This window comes from Melospiza melodia, unplaced genomic scaffold (assembly GCF_035770615.1).
Source record: "Melospiza melodia melodia isolate bMelMel2 unplaced genomic scaffold, bMelMel2.pri scaffold_18, whole genome shotgun sequence".
NCBI classification, from domain to species: Eukaryota; Metazoa; Chordata; class Aves; order Passeriformes; family Passerellidae; genus Melospiza; species Melospiza melodia.
The window spans coordinates 12,530,540-12,546,257 of NW_026948525.1; positions in this window are offsets into that span (position 1 = coordinate 12,530,540).

The following is a 15,718-nucleotide window of genomic DNA, read 5'->3' on the forward strand; positions in this document are numbered from 1 at the left end:
CCAAGGAAGAAGTAAATCAGAAATAGCTGTGCAGCACATCCTTTGTAGGAGATGTTCCTGGTGTCCCAGAGGGAATTGTGCATGGCTTTGGGGACAGTGGTGCAGATGGAGCCCAGGTCGCTGAGGGCCAGGTTGAGCAGGAAGAAGAACATGGGTGTGTGCAGGTGGTGGCCGCAGGCTACGGCGCTGATGATGAGGCCGTTGCCCAGGAGGGCAGCCAGGGAGATGCCCAGCAAGAGGCAGAAGTGCAGGAGCTGCAGCTGCCGTGTGTCTGCCAATGCCAGAAGGAGGAAGTGACTGATGGAGCTGCTGTTGGACATTTGAGCTGTCTTGGCATGGCGATCTGTAAGAAAAGTAATCATGGAATAGTTGGGTTTGGAGAGGACTTTAAATATCCCAGCACAGCTTGGGGTCACTTTCCCCCCACTGCCTGCCCAGGGCTCTGCTGCCTGGAGCTGTCCCTGCCAGCAGCTGCTTCCCTGTGCCCAGGGCTGGGCCCTGCCAGTGCTGCCAGAGCCCAGCCCAGCCCTGGGGGCTCAGCTCTGCCCTGAAGACCCCTCCCAGTTCTGGCGCTTTCCAGGGGATGCTCTGGCTCTGCAGGCTCTGATAGGAATGTCCGAGCAACCCTGAGGAGGCTGGAAAAGCGATACTGATGCTGCCTCAAAGGGGCCCTGTGCAGATATCTGTCACTGCCTGCTTTATTCAGATCTGAGACAAAATGTTTTTATTATTCCATTCTGAACTGAGAGATGAAAATCTATAGGCTCCATCCAGGCAACCCAGAGCAATATATTAAAAAAGCAAGATTTTCCCTTTTATGCAGCCCCTGCCTTGCTGTGCTCCCTGTATAATGTACTTGGAAATGTGCTGCAGTTAAATGCCATGCTAAGAGCAGCCCTGAACAATGCAGCATCCTCCCCACACAAGGAGAACACTTCCAAGCCTTACCAGCTGTCACCTCCCACCCAGATCTTGTCCCCCAGTGCTGGGAATAGCTGCCAGGGCTGGCTGAGAGCGTTCCCTGGCAGGCAGCAGAGTCCCTGCCCCAGCACAGCGCCCTGGGCTGCAGGACCCTGCTCTGCAAGACAGCCCTGGGCACCCCTGGCTGCTCTGCACAAGAGACAATCAGAGAAAGTACTCACAGGTTCTGTAGGCATTGGGATGTTCCAGCTTGAGGAGATGGCTCCAGGAGCTGCAGCTGCATTGTCCTGCAGCCAGAGGTTCCTGTGCCAAGGGCTGGCAGTGATTCTGCCCCAGGCACTTCTCAGAACCTTCCCAGCCCTGACTGATTGAAGCTCTCTGTGCCTCTGTGCTGTGCCCGGGCTGGCTGCAGGCAGTGCCCCAGCCCTGCTGGGCTGGCAGAAGAGCTGCTCAGCAAGAGAAATGTGCTTTTGAAGCTTTGCTTGGTTACCCGGAACTGCCTCTGTGCCAGGAGCCCAGCCCAGCTCAGCCAGCAGCACAGACACAGCACCAGGACTTTAATGAGCCTCGGGGGCTTTGTGCTCAGGCCCTGAACATCAGTCCCTGAGAGGGAGCTGAAGAAACGTCTCCAGAACTCCAAGTCAGAATCCAACTCCAAAGTTTCTTGGACTTTTAATGGGTCCCAGTGAGGGACACAACAGAGAAAGTGTCCCCAGGCCCCAGGCCGAACAGAGAACTGGAGGCAGTGATGACAGGTGGGGACAAAGAGAAGCCAAGTCTTGGTGCCCTGGGGCACAGCAGGGTCCGTGCCACCAAGGGCTGTTAGGAGACACCTTGTCCTGAGGCACTGGGGCCTCCTGGCACAGCCCCAGCCAGGCTAGGCACTGTAAGCCCCTTGTCCTGCCCTCAGCATCCCCCCCTAGCCCACATCCCAGTGGCCTCAAGGATCTGCTGGAAGGAGTCCCTGGGGAGCCTTGCTCAGGAATGGCCCTGGGGGCTCCTTAATGCTCCCAGGGACTGCAGGTTTTTCAAAGGACTTTGGGTTTGGCTTTTGCCTTGGAGTCTCTGAGAGGTTTGTGTACTCATGGCCTCCAATTATCTGCTATAATTAGTCCCTGGAGAGGCTCTGTCAGTAACAACACTCATTGGGGGTCATTAATGCTTCAAGGTACTTCAGTTATTTTAAGGTACTTGGTGTTGCCCTTTGGATACAGACTCTGTGAGAGGTTTGTGCAATCATGGCCCCTATTATCTATTTTAATGAGTCCCTTGAGAGCTTTGTACTGACATTCAGTGGGGCTCATTAATGCTTTGAGGTACTCAAGGTTTTAAGGTACTTTGGATTTTTCTTTCTCCACTCTCCATCTCTGAGAGGTTTTTGTGCCATCCTGGCCTCCAATTCTCTCCTCCAAGGAGTCCATGAGGAGCCTGTGTTGGAGAGGGACCTCAGTGGGACCCATTCATGCTTTGAGACACTTTGGGTCTTTCCTCTGACTTTGACTCCTGGAAAGGTTTGTGCAATCTCCTCTCAGGCCCTGAGGTTCAAGGGCTCAGCTTCAAATGCACTCAGAGCTCATTAGGATCAGGCAAGTCCTGCCAAACCATGACTCTGCCTTGATTTCCCTCTGGTCTGGAGCAGTTCATCAGGAAGATTTCCTTTTACAGTTACGGAGAAATATTTCAATGAGCTTCTAAGAAATATGTAATGCTATTTTAAAGACTGTATTTTATTACTTTTCTCTTTTGAGAAGAGGTGATTGCAGCATTCTGTTCCTGATATTGCTGTAGTGCTGCTCCTAAGGAGGTCTGGCCACGTCAGAAGAGTTATACATTGGAACTGGAGTCCAGTGTGGACAGCCATGCCTCAGATTCCCCAACCCCATGTGAGACATGATTTTCACTTTCAATATTTTCAATGGTTTATTAAGTCCTTATCAACATACAACAGAAGGGTCTTGATTTTCATATCTTTTCAAATACAACAATAGACTGAATAAAGAAAAGAATATAGTGCCAGAAGCAAAGAATTCAGTCACCATGTGCTCATCTACAAAATGGATGCTCTGTCTTTTACATCTCTAGCCCCTCCCAAAGTCTTGTCAATCGACTCCTTTTTCTCTGTCTAGTGGTGGAGATCACTGTCTTACACCTTGATTGGAGGTCAGGTGCTGCCATAGTAACAAGCTGACCCTCCCAAATGCCCCAACTACTGAGGCCGTCCTGTGATAACAATGCAAGGGGCAGGGGAAGGATAATTATACATCTACAAAACTTCTCTTTACATATATGTAATATTCACCCCTTAATTGTGAGAGTCAACCATACAATCACTCATCTATAAAACTCCCCCCTTTTCTTTTTCTCTAAGTCATTTTGCTTGAACAATTAAGTAAAAAATTTTCTCTCTCTCTTGAACGAGTCACACCAGCATCTGTTGATGTGGGCAAGGACAGTGGGAACAGGTGAAAAATAATCTCAGATTTTCCTCAGACACACTTATTTGGAATGGACAAAAGGACATCCCAGAGGTCCAGTATGGCTTTGACTCCCATCTACCGTGCCTATGTGGCTGCTACCCATAGTCAGTGTATCTTAGGGGTGAGTGCAGTGGCCAACTCGGTCCTGCTCAAGAGTCCCTGTTGAATTAAAAGACATTTGAGGAATTATAGAGGTCCAGTATGGCCTTTTGTCCCTACCTTACCATGCCTACGGGGTTGCTACCCGCAGCAGGGCTATGGAGCCTTCTTGGTAGCAAACAATGAGGCCAACCCAGCTTTGCCCTCCTTCCTTTGTCTTCTTTTCTTAAAGAAGCTGTCCTATTACCTTTTACAGTCCCTTGTGTACTTCTCCCCAAAAGATGCTGGTAATTCTCACCCATGAAAACAGGAAAACAGGTATCTGGTGGAAGCTTGACTCCACTTTTTGGGCATCTTGGTGTTTTTCTGGTTGTCTTTCAGTCTCTGCTTGAGAGTCAATCTTGTTTCACCTGGCCTGAATGTTACAGTCCACTCTTTGGGCTCTTCTACTGGGCCTTTGACGATGTTGCCATGAGTCCATCCCTGCTCTGTAGTTCACATGGCTGATTTGGTGGTGAGCAGTGCCTGAAAGGGATCTTCCCACTGAGGAGTTAGAGGCTGATCTCTCCATGACTTAATCATCACCCAATCCCCAGGATTAATATTACGGATTCTGAAATCCAGGGTGGTAGTTTGAGGAATTGCCCCTTTATGTCTTAGCCCTTCTAAGGTTTGTGCTATGGACATAACTTATTTCTTGGCATTGGTTTCCCCTTCCTCATATGTGGCAACCTTCTGGGGTGAGGTCAGGAAGGGTAACCCAAACATCATTTCATAGGGTGACACCCCCAGACCTGACTGAGGCCGGGTTCTAAATCTTAAAAAGGCCAAAGGGAGACATTTTATCCATGACATTTTGGTTTCAATCATTAGCTTAACTAGAGCTCTTTTAAAAGTTTCATTCATTCTGTCAACCTGACCGGAACTCTGTGGATGCCATGGAGCGTGTAATTCCCATTTTACTCCCAGAGTCTGAACAACTTTCTGCAATATCTTCGATGTCATATGAGTTTCCTGGTCTGAATCAATCCTGTTTGCCATTCCATATCGGGGACTGATTGATTCTAGAAGGGTTTCACTCACAACATTGGCATTGGCTTTCACAGTGGGTACCACCTCTACCAGTGAGTCATCTGTTCTACTATCACTGGCAAAAACTTCCACCATTGTACCTGGGGAAGCTCAGTAAAGTCTACTTGGTTGTTTTGAAAGGGCCTTAAGGCTACTTATCACCCTCCCCTGGGTGTTCTCCTCATAATTTTGTTACTTACTTGTTGACATATCACACACCATTCACTTACTTGCTTAGCTATTCTGAAAATTCCTTTGCATTCCCAATCCCTTAGAAATTGATCACTTAGCACTTGTGTACCCCAGTGTGTTGTTATATGTATGCATTCTAGTATTTTCCTGGCAAAGGCTTTGTTCAACATTTTCCTCCCATGCGCTAATCTCCACTTCCCTTTGTTATTTTTCTTGGCTCCCATTTTGAGGAGTTCTTCCTTTTATGTCCCACTGAATATGGGGACTTTTTGCATTTCTCTCATGGGTGTTAGTACTATTATTAGTTTTTCTGTCTCTGATTCAGTTGCATTTTTAGCTTCTAAATTGGCTAAGTTGTTCCCTTGCTCCCTTTTTTGATGTCCTTTAACATAAACCACCACTACTTCCTCTGGTAATTGTAAGGTTTCTAACTCTTGTAAAATAAATTTTTCGTGAAACAGTCCCTTTCCCTTTGAATTGAATAGACCCCTCTCTCCCCAAATTTTTCCAAAGGTATGCACTATGCCAAAAGTGTATTTTGAGTCTGTATATATTGTTCTCCATTTCCATGCTAATATTTCCAGAGCTCACTTTAGGGCATATGGCTCACACCTTGGGCTGATCAGTTGGAAAGTAACTTTCTCTTTTCTACGGCCACCAACCCTTCATGCACTATAGCGTACCCCAATACCCTGTGCCCCTTTATTACCCGGGAAGATCCATCGATGTACAATTGTTTTCCACCTTGGAGTGGTTGATCTGTTAGGTCCTCTCTTATTTTAGTTTGATAGTTTATAACCTCTAGGCAATTATGTATTAGTTTCTCATCAGGTTCTCCATACAAAAACTGGGCAGGGTTGATTTTGTTACTCAATATTAGCTCTAAACCATTTGGTATTAAGACGGCTTCTTAATTTAGCACTCAGGAATCAGTGAGCCATTTCTCAGCCTTTTGGCTCAGGATACTCCTTACTGAGTTTGGGATATATATCTTCAATTTTCCCCGAGAAGTTAATTTTTGCTTTCTGCTAGGAGCAGGGCAGTCATTGCCACAGCCTGAATGCAGGTTGGCCACCCCCAGCTGACAAGGTCTCGTAATTTTGATAAATTGGCCACTGGTTTCCTGGATCCTCCCCAGTCCTGGGCTAACACTCCATGTGCTACCCATTTTTCTATATCGACAAACAATAGAATTGTTTGTCTAAGGCAGGAAGACTCAGTGCCAATGCACTGACTAATTTTTGCTTCAAAGCTTCAAACTTTTGTTCTTCTTCCCATCTAATCTCTTCTTCAACGAACTTTTCATGCAAGAAATGGATGGCCTGTGTGTATTCTTCAATCCATAGCTTACAATATCCCAACAGGCCTAAAAACCTTCTGACTTCTCTCTTAGTTTTTGGCCATGGGTGTGACACTATCCCTGTAATTCTCTCAGGGTTCAGCCACCAGCTCCCTTGACAAATCACATGTCCTAGGAATTTTACTTCCCACTCCACAAATTGGAGTTTACCTTTTGATACCCAAAGTCCCTGGTTCCCCAGAAAATTTACAACACTATGGTGGATTCCCAAACTTCTTTTTCTTCCCATCCTGAGAAAAGCAAATAATTTACATATTGGATGAGCTTTATCTCAGGTTTAATGGAAAAGAGTTGTATTATTTCTCCTAGGGCTTGACCAAAGAGGTTTGGGGATTCAGAAAACCCTTGGGATAACCCAATCCACTGAAGCTGTTGCTTCCTCCCAGAATCAGGGTCTTCCCATTCAAAGGTTAATATATCCCTACTTTCCTCTGCCAGTGGGCACACACAAAAAGCATCTTTTAGGTCTGTCATGCTAAACCACTGGTGTGCTGTAGGGATAATAGTAGTGTATAGGGGTGAGGCACTACTGGGCATCCATTCAGAGTTCTTTTGTTCACTTCTCTCAAATCTTGGACAAGCCTGTAAGTCCCATCTGACTTCTTTACTGGCAATATGGGTGTATTATGAGGGGACATACAAGGTTCTAAGGTCCTGTCCTCAAGTAGGTCCTGGATCACCGACCGTAGTCCTCATTTCCCTTCCAGGGAGAGTGGATATTGTTGTACCTGGACTGGATGGCTCTCATCAATTCATTTTATTACTATAGGTTTCATGTTCAATTTGCCTTGATTCTTCAGTTTTGCCCACATCATCTCATGAATTTTGCCCTCATCCTCTTCCCTTAATGGGAGAAGATTAATTACCATTTTTCCTTCCTCTGAGAGTATTCCAGTGCTTAACTGCTAATGCACCTGTAAATCCTGCCGTAATGGATTGCACCCTGCCTCTGGAACTAATAGAACATCCCTGATTCCTACTTTATTTGCCCCTTCAAACTTTACTTCCTTTAAAACTGAGACCTTGAACTCCTCTCCTTTTGCACCTACTACTTGCCCCCTTTGGGATTCTACAAACACAAGTTCTTTCAGCTTCCGTGTCTACTAAGAATTCAAATTCTTTCTCCTGGAATCTATTTTTAAAGTTATCAAGGGCTCCTGATAGTAGTCTGTCATGAGAAAGTAGAGCCCTTGACACCCCTAGTCTTCCACTTCTCCTTTTTGCCCAGTCTCATAGACCCTTTTCCTTCTGGGGGCAATTCCTTCTAATATGTCCATTCTCTTTACAGTAAAAGCAGACTGGTCCTAAGTTCCCCTGTTTCCCAAACTCACCTTTTTGTGCCCAGTTCCAAGGAGCTGCATCTCCCCTCCTTCTGTCTTCCCACACTAGAATCCCCCTCCCTTACCTGGGTTGTTCTTCATGTGCTGGTTTCCTTCCCTAATGGCAGTTGGCATTACCTTGGTCTTACCTTCATCCCTCTTTACATACTCCTTCTGTGCTTCCCTTAGAAGATCCTCTAACCTCCTTTCTTGCCAACCATCAAGCTTTTCTAACTTTCTCCATATATCTGGCCAGGCATGAGTGACAAAATTTATCTTTAGTAAGATCTGTCTGGCCACTGTTCCAGGGTCAACCCCTGAATATTGCCTCATATTCCTTCTCAGTCTCTCTAGCCACTTTGTCATAGTTTCTTTCTTTCTTTGTTGCTCATTGAAAGCTTTATGAGCATTTTAATTACAGGGAGCTGCCTCTTTGATACCTCTTATAATCAATGTTCCATATTCCTCCATGTCTCGCCTGTCCCCAGCGCTGTTGTGGTCCCAGGTGGGGCACATTATGGGGAGGTTCAGATCCCCAGGAGGTCCTTGCACATGCCCCCTTTCCCATATCCATATCCCAGCTGCCCGGATCATGTGCCTTACTTCTGGTGTGAATGGTCATTATTGATTGCATCTCTTCCCATGTATAAATATTGGGCCCCAGAAACCCGTCTAACTGTTCCACTAACCCAGTGAGGTCCTCTAGTAATCCTTTCAATTATTTTATGAACATTCTCACATCAGAAGAGCTGAGAGTCACAACTGCAAATCTAATTCCTCCCTGCATCCCACACAGGGGTACTTCCCTCAGGGCATATAATCCCGCTGCTTGGTTCTCATCCCCTCATCTGCTTTCCTCTCATTGTGCCACTCTGTTTCTGGTGTTTTGACTAAGCCCATCAGGGGGTAGGGGAGATGTATCTGCAGCTATTGGAGGTGGAGGGGGTAAGTGACTCCCATTCTTTATTTTCTGATACCTTATGTGAGAGTCTATCCGAAAATCTTTCATTTTTGCCTCACGATTGTCATGAAGAGAAAAGACCACTGAAAGGTTAAAAACTGTTGAGCCAGTTGGGAAAGAAAATCTTATGCTTATTCAGTGTGTTCACAGGGGTTGTTTGCAGAACATGCCATGCTGAACTCGAAAGGGGCATGCTGCCCTTTCTGAACAATAGATCTGGACTTTCTCCCTACCTCCTGACCTGGCTGGTCTGAGCTCTGGCGTGGTTTCCCCCTCAAAGAGAAGACCCCTCTTGCCTGCCTTCAACCACCGTGACAGACAAACAGAGATGTGAATCCCCTCATCAAGGAACCAAGACAAGACAAGAAACCTCCTTGGCACCCTCTTCCAGAGACTGGGACTGAACACCCCCCCAGCTCAGGGGGAAAGTGTGCACGAAGAGGGGAATACTGCCCAGAATAAATGCACCTGCGAGCATTCGGCCATTAAAACAATGGAATAAACCCCCCTCTTTCTGTTCCTATTCTTTTCCCCTCCTTGGAAACCTTATTTCGGCTACCCTTCCCCCAGTGAAAAATGGTATATTTTGGGGTGCAATCTGACTGTGCTTTGAGATCTCCCTGTGACGTGCACCAGTGAGCTTTGACAGCTGGACCCCCGAAGGACAACAACTCGTTTCAGTAGCTATACCCTACCTGTCCTCCTTTCCTCCCTCTTCCCTGGTCTTACCCTTCTCTTCCCCAGATTCCCTCACCAACGCATATCAGCTGTGGTTATTTCAATAAAATTGCATTTTGTTGATTTGTTACAGCAAAGCCCCTGTGCCTTGCTGGTTATTTTTTTTGCACAAAAAAATCATCCGTCACCCGTTCACTCGGGTGGACCACGACACCTTAAACATGTTCACCTTTGAGGGTGAGGTCTCCCCCTCCCACAGCAGGCAGCGTAGTCACTCTCTTCCTGATTGAATGGTTTCTTAGCTCTTACATGGATGTTTAATGCCTGACACATCCACCCTTCATCTGACCTGTATCTCGGCCAGTATACATGATTGCTCCTAATTTCCCTTCTGGTCCATTCTACCATGCAATAGTGAATCACTTTGAGCTGATCCTTGTCTCTGGTATTTGGGTCATATTTCCATTGGGCTAGTTTCCTTCCCAGTGGGCCATCTGGGGGTATACCTATTGGTACCTCTTCAATTTCTACTCCTCCCCTTGGGGATTCTCTATTTGCACATAGTCCCATCCTGACTGGTGATCACAGGCCCTGCCCTGACAGAGCTCACCTTTCCAACCACAGGCCCTCTGGACAGAGCCTGCCTCTCCCAGAAGGGAAAAGGAAAGGGGGGCGGGAAAAAAAGAAACAAGGAAAGGAGGAAAGAGAAGGAAAGGGAAGAGAGAGAAAACAAGCAAAAACCTGTACTTCTCTTTTGACAAATAAAAATTAAAAAACTTACGATCCAGGGGCTTCTGCATCAGCGGATTGGTCCCTTCCCTTCCTCTCCTCCTTGGTTCAATGCTCCGGTCTCACAGTAACACTCTGCTCCCTGTCCCGCCTGGCTCAGCTCGGTTATGGCCTGCCCCTGGCCCAATTCCCCTCAGCAGCTGCAGTCCCACCCCTGGCCCGACCTGTCTTAGCTTTGGTGGTTCCGCCTGCCTTGATTCGACTCAGCAGCTTCCATCCAACTTCTGACCCAACTTGGTTCAGCTTTCAGTGGTTTCTCCACCCCAATTCAACTCAGAGGCTCTGCCCGCCCCAGTTCAGCTCGGCAGCTGCGGTCCTGCCCCTGGCCTGACTCGGCTCAGCCTCAGCGGCTCTGCCTGCCCTGATTTGGCTCGGCTCAGCAGCCGGCCCAGCCTGACCTCCTCGGTTTGGCAGCTCTGCCCTGACGCGACTTGGCTTGGTGGCCAGGCTGCCCCGACCCCCTTGGCTCAGCAGCACACAAACTGCTGCACCAGCTCCTGGGTGATCCCCTGCAGCAAACCCCTTGGTGATCACCCTGCTTCCAGCCCAGCTTTGTCTGGCCCTGAAAATTACAGCACTGGCTGCACCCCAGAGGCTGCCCCCGCTCTGAGCACCGTGCGAGCCACAGTGTCACGTGGAGCTTATAGGTGGCCATTGAATCTTAGTGTGTATTGTATAGGTGGCCTTTGAATCCTAGTAAAATATATGTATTGCATAAGTGGCTTTGCCCCGATCCTAGTTGTTCTAAATGGGCGGCAGCTGTGGCTAATGAAGATAACTGGGATAAAAGGGTTGGTTGGCCGGTCAGGGAGAGCCTTAGAGGAGCCCTGATGAAGAAGCAGAAACAACACTGCTGTGAAGGGCTGCTTGTGAGGAAACCACCCATAAGGTACCGGACTCTAGAAATATGGTAACAACAGAGCTCACTGGCTCCCGTGGTGTGTGCCGGCTGGGAATCCCGCTGTGGGTCCCCGTCCTGGCACAAACACGGTTTCCCCAATGGGTGAACCCCATTCACAAGTCCCCACAAACCCTTCAGTCTTACGTGTCCTGCCGGCCATGGGGTCCTTGTCTATGGGATCCCCGCTTTCCTCCCCGCCATGCATGCCACTGTTCCTTTTTCCTTTCTACTGTCCAATATCCTGATGCTTCAAGGGACCAGGATGGATCCAGTATATTACTAATATGAAGCTCACTTTCATACACTGGAATTACAGAGTCACAATCTGGCCAGAATCAGTTATGTGGATGGTACCCACCGCTCTTCCCCTCTTTTCATTATCCAGTCTCCTGATGTCTTGGGGCTTACAGCCTGCAACCACTGGTGGAACTGGGAGAGTCCGACAGACTACGCCCAATCTGTAGCGGGGGGCGCCCCTTTTGAAAACTCCTAAGCCCACCAGGTGTATTTCCTGGACAAGTCCCCATTTGTGAGAAATGATGCTCACTTCCAAAAATTTAAAAGGATTATTAAAACCTTCTCAAAAAATACAACAGAAGACTGAATACAGAAAATATTACGGCACTGGGAGCAAAGGATTTTTTCCCACTATGTGCTTGTCCACACAATGGATGTTTCACCTTTTAACCCTTTAGCCCCTCTCAAATCTTGTTAATCAACTCTTTCTTTGTTGTCCAGTGGTGGAGGTCATGTCCTTACATCTTGATTGACAGTCAGGTGTTGCCATAGTAACAAGCCAACCCTCCCAAATACCCCAACTACCAGGTAACCTTGTGATAACAACACAAGGAGGTGTAAAACATAATTGTAAATCTATAAAACTTGTCTTAACATATCCATAATATCTGCCTTTTAATTGTGAGACTCAACCATCGCATTACTCATCTATCACACAATTATATCAAAACTGCTTCCTGTTCCACCCTGACTGTCCCTGCAGAGGAACAGGGCATTTTTCATGCACTTCCACAAGGTCAGGCTACTCATTTCATGGTGAGTCTGAGATGGAAATGGCCATATTAAGAAGGAGAAAAGCAAAAGGAAATGGATTGGAAAATCTTAGAAAAAATTACCCTTCTTAGAGGCAAGGTTCACCAAGTCATTCCCTTCATTTCTCCTTTTCAGATCCTTTCAGTCTTCTACTCTGGGAGATGCAGCTTGTTCTGCTGCTTATCATGAACCTATTGTTTTCATGCTCTTGATTTATACCAGCACAAGAGATGTACAATCATCTAAACTGAAAACAGAAAGAAACTGCCTCTGACAACCAATTTTCATGTTCTAGATCACTTTCCAGGTGTCTGTGGAGATGTGTGAATGATTATCACACAACTCTCCATTTCCGGCTGCAGCTTCTGGAGATTCTTTCTCTGAATTCAGTCAGGGTTGCATTCCCCAACAAGTCTTGGTACCACATCCTTTTTTCCAAGGTTGGAACAGTCACAATGAAAACCTCACCAACAGCACAACTCCCCAGTCCACCAGGAAAAGAAAGGACAAATTGTCCAGTTCTCTAAACGCTTTGTCTTGCTTTGCTGCAAGAATCCTGCTGCACGCACAGTGCTGAAAGCCAAGAGAAGCTGCAGTTGGGGACACAGCTTGTGACAGGAGCTTAACCTCGTTTGCTAGGAAAGGTTCTTGAAAAGAGCAGACAGGACTGTGGAGAAGATTCCTGGAAAACTGAAACAGCTTTCCAGAAGTGCAATGAAAATGGAAAGAAACCATCTGAAATGTTTTCCTCTCTTTATTTCCATGTTCCCCTTTTCCATCTTGCAATACTTTCCCATCCAGTTAATTCCAAATGGATCTCACCTCTAAGATCGATGACTTGGTGAGTTTTAGACACTCTAAAATACCATGAGCTACACACAGTTTGCCTTCCCGTTTTTGTTGGAAAGCAATGCTGGAGCCATCAGTGCAGTGCTTGGGTCGGGCACGAATCCTGCAGGCAGGGAATGTGCCCCGGCAGTGTGTGATCCTCAGCAGGGACAATGCTCATCAATCCTGCAGGCAGAGATTGTGCCCCGGCAGTGTGTGACCCTCAGCACTCAGCAGGGACAATGCTCAGCAATCCTGCAGGCAGGGAATGTGCCCCGGCAGAGTGTGACCCTCAGCAGGGACAATGCTCAGCAGCGCTGCTGTGCTCAATCCCCATGGAACCATGCCAGGAGCAGCTGCTGAGCTCAGAAGCCATCGCAGCCCCCGCCCTGCTCCAGAGCCCCTTGGCAGGGTGGGCTCCTGCCCTGGCTCTGTGTGCCAGGACCCGGCAGCGCTGGGTGCAGGGAGCCCAGGGAGGGCACAGACACGCTGGGTGAGAAATGCTGGGGCACAGCGAGATGGGCGAGTGCAGCCGGCCAGGGCAGAGGAGCAGTATGCACAGGGGGCACAGCCTGCAGGACACATGGCCAAGGGGAGAAAAAAACAAACTTCTCAGGAGGGCGGAGAACAAACTTTTAGTTGCAAACTTCAGAGAATGAGGTACTTGGGAAATCTTAAACAGCATTGAATTACAGAAAATCACTTGACAAAGCACTGACTTCTCAAACTCTAACCTGTCCAACTTCAAGTTATCCAGATTTTGAGAAGAGGAAGTCAGGAGAAGAGAGAGAGGGATAGAGAGATCCACAGTCAGTCTTGGATCTCAGCTGCTGTGAGCTCCAGGGCCATGGGATGTGTCAGTGTCACACCCCTGTCACAGCCTGACCTGCTCAGGTCCCTCTCCCAGGTGGGGTTTTTGGGGTGCCAGGGGCTTGGCAGCCACTTTGGGGCTGGGCCAGAGGCTGCAGTGGCTGGGGTGGGGCAGTGACCACCCCACCTATGCAGAACTCTCCCTGCCCCAAACACACACTGGAGATGTCTGGGGCCATTCATCATTTCTCTGCTCTCCAGCACTGAGGCAATGGACTCTGCCTACAGCTCTGAGCTTGGCCCAAGGCAACCACCCCTGGCAATGGGGCTCCATGGAGCTGCTCTCAGGAAAGCCCCTGAAAGCTGAGGAGTGCCCCAAAACTGCCTCAGAAACATGAGATACCTAAAAATCTCTTCAGGAATGTGGATTAATAAAAAACTCACTCAGTAATAGGCTCCCCCTCCCTTCATCATCCTCAAACTTTGGCTGTCTCATTGCAGACCCCAACCCACCTCCCCAATCCCAACCCTGACACATCCCACCACTCCTGAACATCAACACCCCCTTCCCAAGGCATATTTCCCCCATTTCCTACCTCCCAAACCCCGTCCCACCCATCCTGCCCCACCTAATGCCCATCTCAACCCTCCTGATTTGAAGCCCACTTTGCTCAATCCCCTTCCAACACCATTCCACACCAAAGAGTTGTGGAATCGAGGAATTTTGGGGTGGGATTGAGTAGTTTTCAGTGGCATTTAGGTGACAGATTGAACCCTCTTGTCTCTTTCAGTGCCAAGAAAGGGAAGCAAGTACACCAAATACCCCCAAAACCTCCAAATTCTCCCAATTATCTCCCTGAATCCCAGATTCCCCTGAAACACAAGTAAAAAGTGAGCCTTTAGATGCCTTTGATGAATTTATTGATTTTTACCCCAATTTTCTCTGTTTTAAAGGGATGAAGATGAATGCAAAGAAAATTAGGGCCAAAACAAAAGAATAACCAGCCCCGTGTCTTCCCAACATGCATCACAGAGAATGTAGAGTGCAAGGTTTCTGACCAACGTGGGTCCTCCCATGGGGGATGAAGCTGGAGCAGTGCATGAAGCTCCTCCTGCAGTTGGGGCACTCACAGGGCTGCCCTTACCAGTGACTCCGTTGGTGTTGGGTAAAGAACGAGCGGTCTGAGAAGCTCTTCCCACACTGGGGACACTCGTAGGGCCTCTCCCCAGTGTGGATGTGCCGGTGCCTGATGAGGGTAAAGTTGTGCTTAAAGCCCTTCCCACAGCTGGGGCAGCGGAAGGGCCTCTCCTCTGTGTGAATCCGCTGGTGCAGGAGGAGATTGGAGCTGGTCTGAAACTTCTTCCCACACTGGGGACACTCGTAGGGCCTCTCCCCAGTGTGGATGCGTTGGTGGGTGATGAGGGTGGAGCTGCAGCTGAAGCCCTTCCCACACTCCCCACACTCGTAGGGCCATTCCCCTGTGTGGATTATCTGGTGGCGGATCAGGTGGGAGCTCCGCCTGAAGCTCTTCCCACACTCCAAGCACTTGTGGGGCTTCTCCCCATCATGAAGTTGCTCATGAGCCACCAGCTCCAAGCTCTGGCTGAAGCTCTGTCCACCTTCCTGGCTCAATGCGGTTCTTTCCTTCTCAGAGCAGCCTGGGCTGGGTTTGCAGCCCCTCCTCTTGTGGGATCTCTGGAACTTTTCCTCCCCATTATAATTCTGCACTGTGGCACCACTAAAAACAGCCTCTTCCTCGAGGTTCTGGTGCAGGGATTTGTCCTCCCTGGTCTCCATCCTCAGCTCCTTCTCTGGGGAAGGAAGGACAAGGAGAGGATGGGATTTGCCTCCGTGCCAGAGGGAAGGGGAAGGAGATCCCCCCAGTGCATCCCTGGCAGGACAGCGTTGGCAGCAGGGTTGTCCTGCAGCTGGGGGCCATGCTGGGCTGGGAGATGGAGCAGGAGAAAGGGGGAAAGGGGCACTGACTTCCTCCTCACCTGCCTGGGTGTCCTGGGGCATCTTCCTCTTCCTCGCAGCCTTCTCCTCCATCAGGTGAAGGTTTGGGAATAGGAAATCCTGGTTTGGGGTAAAACAAGGTGTGAATCCTTGGATTGGGAATTCCTCCCAACCAAATCCATCTCCAGAAGTTATCTGGTGCCCATAAAAATTTCCAAAAATCAAGAGTGAATTAAAAAAAGCCACCAGGAGCATCCCATTTCCAGTCTCATCCCTCTGGGGTTCTGGTGGTCCCCTGTCTCAGG